Genomic DNA, 13,891 nt, shown 5'->3' with positions numbered 1-13,891 from the left:
AGGGGGAGATAATGTGGGATTTTCCTCTGTATGCTGTGAATATGTTTTATTATCATTGGTTAATAAAGAAGCTGCTTTGGTCTACAGAAGGGCAGAATAGAGCTAGGCAGGAAAACTAAACTGAATGCTGGGAGAAAAAAGGTGGGATCAGAGAGATACCATGTAGCTGCCAAAAGAGAAAGATGCCTGAAACCTTACTTGGTAAGCCACAGCATTGTGGTGATACGCAGATGAAGAGAAATGGGTTAATGTAAAATATAAGAGCTAGCTAGCAATATGCAAGTGATTGGTCAAGCAATGTTGTAGTTAATACAGTTTTTGTGTGATTATTTTGGGTCTGGGCAATGGGGAACGAACGATCAGCCTCTGTCAACATGGTACTGTAAGCCTAATGAAGATTCTGTGGGTAGAGAATTTATAGATTTAGAGGAGAACCTACAATACTGTTTTCTTAAATCAATATAGTTTCTGTTATAAATACTCATCCTTATACCCATAGATAAATGACACTCTCACCCTTCACCTAACTAGTTTCTTTTTGTAGCAGACAGAAGTTACTATAGAGATCCACAACTGGTCAAAAGTAGAGAATAAGTGACCATATAGGGCACAGCCCCAGTAAATTAATCTAAAATGCAACCTATTTACCTAAAGGCTCAAGGCACATTGAAGCAAGTGGAGTGGAAAGATTCTAAAGGCAGTAGGAATGAGATAATTGCTGTGAAATAGTGTCTTCTAGACATGACAGGAAAGTTGTGCCCGTGAAATATGGACTGTATGGTTTCCCACACAATACCTGCATAATGACCACATCAGCTTACATACCAGCGTGGATGGAAAATTTCACCAGGTCCCAACCCAAGATGAAGAGCTACATGTCGTCAGTTGCTGTAGAGGGAGAAAGAACCCATTTTATCTAGGGACAAGTCCCCTGAGAAGTTTTCCAATTCTAAGTGGTCGCCATAAACACATATATCTTTGGGCAACCCTGATGGGACTCAGTCAATTTTGTATGTGTTTACATAGATATACAACTAGTAACTATAGAAGAAGTAATGATGGATAGGGGGTGGTGGTGGAGATGAAAAGTGGATAGGGCTGGATAGAAATGATATACATATAGTGTATTTATGTCTGAAATTCTCAGAAAATCAAAATAAAGTTGTAGCATGAGTAATAAAAACCCAATATCTGTATTGGGATTCAGATTGAAGATCAGAAAAGTAAAGCAGCCAGCCACCGACTCTTACCTCTATCTACCTCAGACAGAAAATGGATGAGATCCCGTCCCCATGAATCTTCAGACTCCACACTCTTCCCCTTTATATTTCTCTCTCTGCCCAGCCATATCACTCCTGTCTTCTGCTCCCTAGTGCTGGGATTAAAGGCATGTGATCCCAAGTGCTAGGATCACCTTTGTGTAAGTTCTATTTTTCTTTTGGACAGATTCAATCTTGTGTAGCCTAGGGTAGCCTTGAACTCACAGAGACCGGCTGCCTCCATCTCCTGAGTCCTGAGATTAAAGGTGTGTGCTACCATTCCCTGGCCTCTATGACTGACTAGTATGGCTGCTTTGCTCTCTGATCTTCAGGCAAGCTTTATTTATTAAATCACAAATAATATACCACTATAAAAGGCATAGGAATATTAATTATTACTATTTGAAAAAAAACCCTTGCCTGATTTTCTCTTAGTAATGCCCTGGGTGTCTGAAGCTGCCATGTATACTTTATATAAATAAAACTATTCACTTCACATATTTTGATACTATAACTAGAAATATATTTTGAACTTGATATTGTTCAATGATAAGTAGTCCATTTTCTTTCACTTTAAAAAATTCACACTTAAGTTTTTTATTGGGAATGGTAGATTTATTAATCTAGGGTGTTAAAGTGACTAAGCAATGGGGCTAGAGAGATGGTTCTGTAGTTAAGAGCGTTTGCTATTTTTTCAGAAGACCAAGGTTTGCTGCCCAGGACCCCTACATGGAGGGTCATAACTGTCTGTAACTCCAGTTCTAGGGAGTGTGATGGAATCTTCTGGCTTCCGTGGGCACTAGGCATGCTTGCAGTACATACACACATAAGCAGGCAAAAAACTCATAGCATCAATACAGTCTTTGGAAAATAATGGATAGTTATTAGGGTAACACACTGATTTTATACATATATATGTATATGTATATACATATATATGTATATATGTATGTATCTATACACACATACATGGTCTATGTTCACATGACTTGTGACTGTCGTAGGTTGACAGATAGTTTCAGTGAAGTTAAAACATTGCTTGAACTTACTCTACTAAGCCAATAGAACCTTCATCTGGCGATGGATGGAGATAGAGCCAGAGACCCACATTGGAGTGCTGGACTGAGCTCCCAAGGTCCAAATGAGGAGCAGAAGGAGGGAGAACATGAGCAAGGAAGTCAGGACCACGAGGGGTGCGTCCACCCACTGAGACGGTGGGATTGATCTAATGGGAGCTCACCAAGGCCAGCTAGACTGGGAGTAATGGAGCATGTGATCAAACTGGACACTCTGAATGTGGCTGTCAATGAGGGCTGACTGAGAAGCCAAGGACAATAGCACTGGGTTTTGATTCTACTGCATGGACTGACTTTGTGGGAGTCTGGTTTGTTTGGATGCTCACCTTTATAGACCTGGATGGAGTGGGGAGGACCTTGGACTTCCCACGAGGCAGGGAACCCTGACTGCTCTTAGGACTAGAGAGGGAGGAGAAGGTGGGGAGGGGGAGAGAAAAGGCAGGCGGGAAGGAGGTGGAAATTTTTAATAAATAGATAGATAAATAAATTAAAAAAAGAATAAATTACCCCAGTGACTGAAGCAACAGCAGTTGTCTTAAAAATGGATAGAAAGTAAAGTTTGTGAAATGTAGCTTATGAGCTATTGTAGTGACTTCAAACTTGATTAAAATTGCTAGTCATTGATGCTAGTTCTCTTAAATTTATTTATAAATAAAATCCACATTTAAAAACACTTATATGTTTTAACTTTAGATTATATCTTGAAGTCTTACAGGTTGTCACTTTTTTATAGAACCATTTCAATGGAGCTTAAGTATAATGTGATAAAAACTTTATTTTTAAAAGCATTTGACTCTTAAATTCTTATCTACAACAAATTTTACAAAGTAAAATGATCATTTTTGTATTTCATAGACACTGACCTGTATCTCATTAGTTGTTCTCAATAAGTGAACATTGTTTTTGAATAGAGTGAAACAATTTTAAAGAAGCTAGAGATATTCAATAATATTTTAAAAGCAGCATTTGGAAAGATTTGTGTTGACAATAAAATTATATGTAACTATTCATAAATAGTTTTATGATGGACAAATATTGCCTGCTGTGTTTTACAAATATATGTTGCTCTATCATAATGTGGAGGTGGTGACTCGTGAGTCAATCAGTGGAGAAATGTAGGAGGGATTAAGTCCTCAGAAGTGCTATCAAGTCCGCCAGAGAGAAGAGGGTATAGTCTATAGTAGTAGCAATTTTCAGGCCTGACAGACAAGTCCTAGCACTAAGTGTGTAAAGGAAATGAGAGCAGTGTCTTGGAAAGATGAATGAATACCACAAGAGTCATCTTTGCTTTTCCAACTGAACCTTCCAGGTGATCCATCAGTCAGGAGAGGGAAGCAGTGGCCGCTAGGTGGATCATTAACACTCTGCAGCCTGTGTGCCCAGGGTGACCCACATCTGTCTTCATTAGAAGTTTGCTCCCTGCCAGGAGTGAACAGATGGGTCATTATTGCCAGTGCTGCCCTCTGGACCAACCTGGAGGACATGCAAAGTCATCTCTTCCACACAAGCCACATTTACCCGTTTTGATGTGGGAAAAACACTTTAAGAGAAACCTTGTCTCAAAAAATGGGGGCGGGGGAGGGGAAATGATGAGCATTAAGATACTGTCACTAGAATTCTTATATAGATCCACATTGGTAAATAATTTATACAAAATATTCTTTCAGGGAGAATGGAAATTATTTCAGTGTCTAGTAAAATGTAACTATTGTGGATATCTGAAAAGGCTAGATTATGCTTTTATAAATAAGGTGTGAGTAGTTGTACATTGTATTCAGTTATCATTTTATTGGTATTGGCTGAATAGAGGCCTAATATCTAATTAGCATGATTACATTTGATGACACATCTGTTTTAAGATACTGTACATTACTGCATTTGTTTTCATTAATCTACGGGACTTCAGACAGGATTATGCTTCATAAGGTGCTAAGACTCCATATTTAAGATATTGCAAGCTTGGCATCATGTATACAAGAATGTGACTTAAAGAAATGAATGCTCATTCTTGAAATATTAAAATATGCAAATCTATCTATGAATTCTAGTTTTTCTTTGTTTTCCTTTGATTTTTTTGAGACATGGTTTCCCTGTGGAGCTTTTTTTTGGCTCCTGTCCTAGAACTTGCTCTGTAGACCAGGTTGGCCTCGAACTCTCAGAGAAACGTCTGCCTCTGCCTTCTGAGTGCTGGAATTAAAGGCGTGCCCTACCACTGCCTGGCAATAGCAAGCACTTTGCAAGAATGTTGTGTCCACCATGAGCACTGGGGTGTGAGCAATCAGGTTTGGATGCTGCCCATTTGTCTGTGTGTTCTTGCTGGCTTCCTGTGACTCTTCAGACAAGCTTCTGTCCACTATTCACCAGGACCGTGAGTACTTAAAACTCTAAGTTCATGAAAATACCTTATTAAACGCTTAGTCTTCACATGATGTTGTGAGCAGGGCCTCAACTCTAGCATTATTTGTTTTGAAACTTGAGGCTAGTGTCCTGGAGATCTGGAGTACAAGTTCTAGGAACCATTTTTCCCCCTTAAAGAAAACTAGCCTTGTATTTATTTACTTATTTTTTTCATGTAAATTTCCAAGAGAAACATACTATGAGGACTTTCAAGTTGTAGTAGTAACAACACCAAATATTATAATCATAATATTAAGCAAATGTATTTTCATCTAGGACTCTTATTCTTCAGAAATAACTTATTTTTTCATCTATTTTATATATCAACTGCAACTCTCCCCTCTCTTCTCCTGTCAGTCCTCCACCCCCACTCCTCCATCCCTCCTCCCTCTCCATTCAGAAAGGGTATCAACAGAACCAGGCACATCGAATTGAGACAGAACTAACCCCCTCCTCCTGAATTAAGACTGGGTGCGGCAACCCAGCATAGGAACTATGTTCCCAAAAGCTAGTGCAAGCGCCAGGGACAGATTCTGGTCCCACTGCTAGGAGCCCCACAAACAGACCAAGCTACACAACTGTCACACATATTCAGAAGGCCTAGTCTGGTTCCATGCTGATTCCCTAGCTGTGGATCCAGAGTTCATAAGCTCCCAGGAACTTGGGTCAGCTGTCTCTCTGGGTTATTCCCGTCATGACCTTGACACCCCCCTCCCCCCTTGTACATGCCTCCCTCTCTTCTACAGGACTTCTGGAGGTCAGCCCAGTATTTGGCTGTGGATTTCTACATCTGTTTCCATTAGTTACTGGATGAAGGCTCTTTGATGACAACTAGGGTAGTCACCAGTCTGATGGCCAGTTCAGTGACCCTCTCCCTTATTGCTAGGAGTCTTAACTGGAGTCATCCTTGTTGATTCCGGGGAGTCCTTTTGGCACCAGTTTTCTCTCTAACCCTGAAATGCCACCACTTTCATTGCCTTCCCCTCCACCCTACCAGCAACCCGCCCAACCCAATCCCTTTTATCTCCTCCCCCCATTTACCCAGGCGATCTCTTCTATTTCCCCTTCCTCAGAAAATCTTCATGCCTCCCCCTTTGGGCCCTCCTAACTAGCTTCCCTGGGCCTGTGGATTGTAGCCTGGTCGTTCTTTACAGCTAATATCTACTTGTGAATGAGTATGTACCATTTTGTCTTTTGGATCTGGGTTACCTCACTCAGAAGTGAAAGATTTTAAGGCTCATATTTGAGAATACATTCAAATTCTGTGTCTGAAGGTTGAGTTTTTCTATTGGGAAAAGTGTCCTTGTATTGAGTTTCAAGATGTCTAAGGATCAAGAGAGTAAAAGAATAGGAGTCTTTTGTGGGACACATACACAATATATCCTTTCTACCAATACAATTCTTATCAGAGAAGCTTAAAGTGACAGAGACCATGTCTATATTGTAAGAATCCTTGGTCCCAAGAGAAGGAATTTGCATGTCAGTGAATTTGGCTATTTGCTTTTGCTTGCATGTCTAATGAGTATTCTTGGACCCCTTAGGCCTATCAATTAAATATGATTGTTTATTATTTTATATGTATGATATTTACAAAAATGTTTCTAATATACATAGTAACATTTATTTTTCATTTTCTCTGTTAATTTGCTTTTTAGGAAATTCTCATTTTTTTAGACACTCTTAATACTATTGATGACTCCAAATAACTTGAATTAATTTTTATATATTGATAAACATTGTTTTATAAGTTGAAACTGAAAAGTGACAATAATGTAGAATAGTTAGGTATACCTAAGAAGATGAAAAAATAGTTAAATGACAATGTAATATTACTATGGAACTAGTTTTGAGCTTCAGGGTTCTCTGAAAGAATATCAGGAACTTCCAGGGGTCACTGAAATTAATATTGAGAGCAGCCATTATGAGTTGTGGAGTGAGAAAGCATGCTTGTGGCTGCTGATTAAAGGCCTACGTCGGAGCCCTTTCTATACACAGGCTAAAACGTGGTAGCAGGCTCCATTATGTTATAAAACTGTGTGCTTGATGAATATCCAGCTGTTACTGGAAGTGCGTTTTAGTTTAGAAGTTAAATGTACAATGAAGTTCTAGTAGAATGAGCATAGGTCTTCTCACTGTACCTTTTAGAAGTACAGTGACCTTTACAGATATTGCTGGCATTTGCAAGTCCTGTATAACATGCCTTCTAATCCTGTACTGTCAGCAGGGAGCACGAAGATGGGATAGTTTGAAATGGCAGTTGTAGGGAAAGACATAAACTTTGAAATACCCACAACTGCTTTTAATGTCAAAAACCACACATGACCAGTCTCAACATTTAACATCTTCAGAAAATTTCAGTATTTATCACTTTATACAGCCTCTTCTTTTTTCTTACAGTTTATTATTTATTTTAATGGACATGTAAGCTGACACCAATAGTCATATTTTTTTAAGTGTATACATGCCATAGAATGGGTGACTCTGGTTAGTTAGCAAATACAATACTTTATAGTTATCACTGTAGTGGTGATAGCACTACTAATCTCAGCGTTTTCCATGAATGTCACCATTTACTGCCATCACTGTGCTTTACCAAAGAGTTCTTGAACATATTTTTTATATGTAGCTGGACATGTATCCATGACCACATCTCCTTGACCCTTACTCCTCAAACACCTCTTGAAACTACCTCTACTTGTATCAACTTTCTGTATTTTACAGATGATTGAGGTTATACAGTGTTTGTTTTCCTTGTTGTTACTTCATTTAACATAATTTTCTGGTTCATATAGAATATTGCAAACTACCAGATTTCATTTTTTTGTGATTAAGTAATATTCCAATGTCTATTTTTTATTATCCAGTCATAGTTGATAGGTGGATTCCATAAATGGTTCCATATATAAACTCTGTGAATACTGCTACAATAAACATGGGAGGAGTACAGATATTTCTGGAACATGCCCATTTAGTATTTGTTGATCCTGATTGTGTGATTGTTGGGTCATATGGTAGTTAAATACATCTGTTATGTTTTCTATACCCTCTGTAGTAATTTATATTCCTACCCAGTATGCAACGGTCTCATTTTTCTGCATCCTCACCCATACCTTTGTATTTTTGAGACTAAGCATTCTAACATGGGTGAGGTCATATTTGACAGTGCTTTTGATTTACATTAGTCTAATACTTAGAGATGGTGAGAATTTTTACAAATATCTTTGTTGGCTCTTGTATACCTTCATTTGAATAATGTCATTTTGGGTTTTCTGCCCATTTTGAAATTGGGTTATTTGTTTCTTAGCTGTTAAATTTTTCAAAATCCCAGTGATATAAAGTATATTTCCCAGAAGTTTTCTTTAATATTTTAATGTTTTGAGTTTTATGTTGAAATCTTTAAACCAAAATAGAAGGACACCCACATTTGTAAAAGAAACATTACTAAAGCTTAAAGCACACATCAAACCCCACACATTAATAGTCAGAGACTTAAACACCCCACTCTCACTATCAAACAGGTCTGCCAGACAGAAACATAACAGAGAAATAAGAAAACTAACAGCTGTTATGTGAGACAAGGCAGTAGAGCAAGCACATACAAACTCACAATGAATAAGCAAAATTGGCCAAAACAACCTATCAGTGGACCAAAAGCATGGTAATGAATGACATGCATTCCTAGCCAATCACCACAAACCAGCAGAGACTGACAGTTTTAAAATGATCAGCCAAAAATGTTCGTGCGACAGCCTAATTTTTCTAACCCCATAAAAACCTCTGATGTTTTTTACAATAAAGAGCTTCTGTAAGTAATCTCTCGGAGTCTGTGTCCTTGCCTGTGCATCTTCTCATCCCCTGCCCCCTCCCTGAAATGGGGATCGTACAACAGGCAGCAGTAAAAAGCCTACAACAACTATAGTTGTGACTCAAATGGATTTAAGACTTCTATAGAAAATTTCACCCAAACACAAATGAATGTACCTCATGGAACCTTCTCTAAAATTGACCACATATTTGGTCACAAAGCAAATCTCAACAGATTACAAAAAAAATTGGAATAGCTCCTGTATCTTATCAGATCACCTTGGCTTAAAGTTAGAATTCAACAACAACACAAAATACAAAAAGCTTACAATCTCATGGAAACTGAATAATGCTCAAGTGAATCACCAGTGGGTCAAGGAATAAATAAAAAAAATAAAGATTTTCTATGATTCAAAGAAAATGAAGGTACAACATAGCCAAACTTATAGGACACTATGAAAGCAGTGCTAAGAGGAAAGCCCATAACACTAAGTGCCCACATAAAGAATTTGGAGAAAGCCCACACTAGTGACTTAACAGCACACCTGAAAGCTCTAGAACAAACTCACCAAGGAGGAGTAGATGACTGGAAATAATCAATCTGAGGGCTGAAATCAATAAAATAGAAACAAAGAGAACAATACAAAGAATCAGTGAAATAAAGAGTTGGTTCTTTGAGAAAAGCAATACGATTGACGGATTCTTATCCAAATTTAACCAAAAAGCAGAAAGAGAGAATATCCAAATTAACAAAATCAGAAATATAAATGCTTTAATACAATCTGAGTGTGACTTCTTTGAAGGTATATAATAAAATGTTACACATATTTTACATTTTGATACAGCCTTCTTTTTCTGTTCCAAAAACTTAGTTGAGGCAATTTAATCCTTGTGATATTGTTGACTACAGTATTATTAAATATATTATATATAGTTTTTATATGTAACTTATGTGTGGGTGTGTGTTGGGGATATCTGATTACACTATGAATCCTGAGTTTGTATTTGTGTTAATTAAATAAAATTAACCTTGGATCAGGAGGCTGCATTTAACTAACTGATAAAAAACAATCATAGAGCATCAGAGGACATACAGGAGAGGCAGAGAGACACAGGAAATACTGGGGTGCAGCTTTTGCTGGTTTGGCAAAGTGGAAACATGGGTTTTTCGGAGAAGTCAGCAGGTAGGGGAAGTTTAGCTAGTTACAGCCCAGCGTCTCTGAGCTATCAAGTTTATACCCTAGCCTTTGAATCTCGAGTCTTATTCATAAATAGATCAATGAGATTTAGTTAAAGCTGCCTTTAGAGGCAGCTGCAGGGCCGGTGCCTACAGGAAAAGAATTCCTGCCAGATTGTGGCCTGAATGGCCAGGCCGCTGCTAGAGAAGCAGGCTAGTAACTGCAAAGTTGCAATTGCTGGGTGAAATAGCAGTAGATGAAGACAAAGCCAAAGATAAAACAACATGTGTACTGATTTTACTGGGCAGAACATGTTTTCTGACTTTCAATATACAATAATTAAGACTAGTATCAGAAAATGAACTCCTGTACTTACTATCTAAATTACTAAATAGCTCTCATTGGCTCAATGAATTAAAGTTGTCTTTAAAATTGAGCATTGGTACCTATAGTACAGTTTTATAGTGTTTGTGTCTGGATCAAGTATTTCTATAGCTTTTATTGTGGGGTTTCGGACTTTGACCAAGAATTGCTTTCTGCAAATTACCCACTTCTGTCTTTCTAATAATCAAATACACAGTCGCAGTCTTCCGTTACATAATTGCTTTCATCTGAGAAGAATGATTGACTCTCAGCAAACTAGATGGATTGCTTAGATTTCTATAGAAAAGGTGAGGAGAAACGTTTCCTCGGTGCATTGTTAGGATTGATGAGGGCATGTTCGCATGCAGTGTCCTCTGACATCCACGAATACTAACCTCCTGAAAAGGGAATTGGATTTCTTCACGTTTCTGAATACTTATTATATAGCTAATAAAAAGAACTGTAACTGATATTGATTGTCAGAAATAATAAAGTTGTGAATAAATAAAGTGGGTCACTTGTATACCTACAGGTAAAGAGAATAAATTAGGCAATTTGAGTACATGCAGGGCTCTTGATAGTGAGAGTGACTTATGGCTAGTGCATCTTCTTGATTCGTGAATAGTAACATGAATAGTTATTCTAGCAGGAAGGCCATTTCTGCCGGCTTTTATCCATGTGCCTACAAATGAAGATGTATTTTTTTTCTTGTTAGATATGGATAAATGAATGCAATGTAAGCTCTTTCCCAAACAGAATAAATATTAAAGCGTGTCTCTTTAGATTTTGGCAAATAACTTCTGCATTAATTCATATGATAGTTCCTACTGGATTTCCTGAGAGTATGATTGGCTTAAAAACTTTCCACCAAATGTATGGTTTTGGAAAATTATTGGCCACTGAGAAAATTTGCACATTTAGGTTAGAGTATATACTTAATTATATTCAAATAGTATATTGATATATGAAACAAACTTCCCTCAATGTTGATAAATATGTTGAAATTCATATTACTTCTGAAAAACCAAAGACTCCTAGGCATCAGATTATTGCATTCCATACAAGTCATAACATAATCTAGTAGAAAAAAAATGAAGTGAAATTAATGGTTCATCTATTTCAACTCATTTGCTCACAAAATTTGTTTCAACTAGAATTAATATCGAAACTATACTTTGTAGTTGGTTGATATAGATATTTTTTTACTGTTCATTTTCCTCTATGTCTTTTTCTATATTATGTTTTTTTGGAAAACATAGGTTATTATTTTTAAGATAATTACTTTTATTTATATGCACATATGTACATATGTACGAATGTGTGTGACAACTGTAAACACAATGCCTTCCTATACTGCAGGTGTTCAGATTGAGGCATGGATGTATGCATCATCAAATTTACTCACAGTGCAGGATCATAAAATATTCATGAGTTGGAGACATGGTCCTATGGCTAAGTTTTCCTATCTTTTTTACATGTGTCGAATATCCCTATGCCCATCCTACTTTTGTTGTAAACATTACCTTGAATGACGCTCCAGTGGTTTTTATGGAGGCAGGATTGTCCTTATGTTCCTTAAATTGCTGCTCTCCTTATGTTCTTTATACAACCAGAGATATCTTCTAAAAATAAACATCATATGTTGTTCCTCTGTCTACAGCATTTTACTACCTTCAGAATTAAATTCATACATTTTATTGCATCTAGAAGTTCAATTATGATGCAGGGTCATTGTGCCCCTTCAGTTGCATTCTTGTACATTTTTCTCCGTATCATATGCTAGGCATTCTACTGATGTTTTTATTTTGTTTGAACATATTTCACTGGTTTCTTTATTTAAAATTTTTTTAAATTAAGTTTTGAACATGCCTGAAATAATTTTCTGTTGAAAATTTTACTCTCCCTCAAAAGAAAACCCCACTCCAATTGTTCGGTTTAAATTTCTGCTTAAATACAACTTCTTTAATCAAGGCCCACTCAATCCAATCATCAACACGTTTACTTCACTTTTTTTTTTCTCAATAGAAAACATGTTATTATGCATGATTTATTTACACATTTGTTCAAAGTTCAAGCTCCATGAGAACAGTCATTTTATTTTGCTGATTTTGTTTGCAGCTCTTAGGGGAAGAACTTGATTCTATGTAAATATGTGTTAGAATAATCAAAGACAGGGAGTGGAGATGCATTGTAATTTCTGGACTCTCAGTGCCACTGAAAGCAAATTTTCCTGGATAGTTTGGTGACAGGAGCGTGGTGGTGCCTCAGCAGGTGATCTTGGCTACATGATTAATATTGGAAAAGCAAGTGGCTATCACTTTTCATAGATATATTTTTGATGCAAACCAGGCCTGTTTCCTGTTAAAATTCCAAGCTAACCTTGGTATTTCTAACTCCTGGCCTGCCATGTGCCCTACTTGTAGAATTACCATGCATTTTGTGCTCAAGGCAAAGCTCACTAGCATACAACGGTGTGGAATGAACAGGACCACATACTCCATACACATTAACTTGATGTGTACATTATCTTGAAATTCTTTCTTTCTTTCTTTATTTTTTTAAATTTATTTATTTATTTGTTTGTAAAAATTTCCACTTCCTCCCCTCCTCCCCATACCCTCCCATTCCCCCAACTCCCTCTCCTCCTCCCCCCCCACTCCCTCTCCTCCTCCCTCTCCAGTCCAAAGAGCAGTCAGGGTTTCCTGCCCTGTGGGAAGTTCAAGTTCCTCCCCTCTCCCTCCTGGTCTAGGAAGGTGAGCCTCCAACCAGACTAGGATCCCCAAAAGCCAGTACATGCAGACAAAACAAGACCCAGTGCCATTGTCAATGGCTTCTCAGTCAGCCCCCATGTCAGCCACATTCAGAGACTCCGGTTTGATCACATGCTCGTTCAGTCCCATTCCAGCTGGCCTTGGTGAGCTCTCATTTGATCAGTCCGCTTGTATCAGAGGGTGAACGCACACCTCGCAGTCCTGATTTCCTTTTTCATGGTCTCCCTCCTTCTGCTCCTCATTTGGACCTTGGGGGCTCAGTCCAGTGCGCCAATGTGGGTCTCCGTCTCTATCTCCATCTATCATCAGATGAAGGTTCCCTCTGGTCCTGCCTTTCTTGCTCACATTTGGACCTAGGGAGTTAAGTCCAGTGTTCCAATATGTGTCTCTGTCTCTATCTCCATCCATCGCCAGATGAAGGTTCTATGGTGATATGCAAAATATTCATCAGTATAGTTATGGGCCAAGGCCAGTTCAGGCACCCTCTTCTCTGCTGCCCAGGGAACAATCTGGGGACCTCTCCTTGGGCCTGGGAACCCCTCCAGAATCAAGTCTCTTGCAAACCCTAAAATGGCTCCCTTAGTTGAGATATATAATTCCCTGCTCCCATATCCATCCTTCCTCCCTCCCCCCATCTCATTCCCCCAAACCATCCCCAATCCTCCCCCTCTCCCTTCTCTCTAACCATCTCCCCTTACTTCCACCCCCACCCCCCATTCACCCAAGTTTGCCTAGCAATCCTGTCTACTTCCAATATCAAGGAGGATAACTATATGATTTTCTTCAGGTTCACCTTCTTATTTAGCTTTTCTAGGATCACGAATTATAGGCTCAAAGACCTTTAACTATGGCTAGAATCCACTTATGAGTGAGTACATACCATATTCCTATTTTGGGTCTGGGTTACCTCACTCAATAAAGCGTTTTCTATTTCCATCCATTTGCATGCAACATTCAAGATGTCATTGTTTTTTACCGCTGAGTAAAACTCTAATGTGTATATGTTCCACACCTTTTTTAACCATTTTTCTATTGAGGGGCAC

The 13,891-nt window shown here is 38.1% G+C and overlaps 1 protein-coding gene across 1 annotated transcript in view; it reads left to right on the top strand.

Moving 5' to 3' along the window:
- The window catches only part of Stpg2 (sperm tail PG-rich repeat containing 2), a 427,622-nt gene that overhangs the window by 39,317 nt on the left and 374,414 nt on the right, over positions 1-13,891 (top strand). The gene's annotated exons all lie outside the window — the stretch shown is intronic.

This window comes from Myodes glareolus, chromosome 17, assembly GCF_982192425.1.
Source record: "Myodes glareolus chromosome 17, mMyoGla1.1, whole genome shotgun sequence".
Lineage (NCBI taxonomy): Eukaryota > Metazoa > Chordata > Mammalia > Rodentia > Cricetidae > Myodes > Myodes glareolus.
Note: the sequence above shows the minus strand (reverse complement) of the source record. Positions and strands in the feature narration are given on the sequence as shown.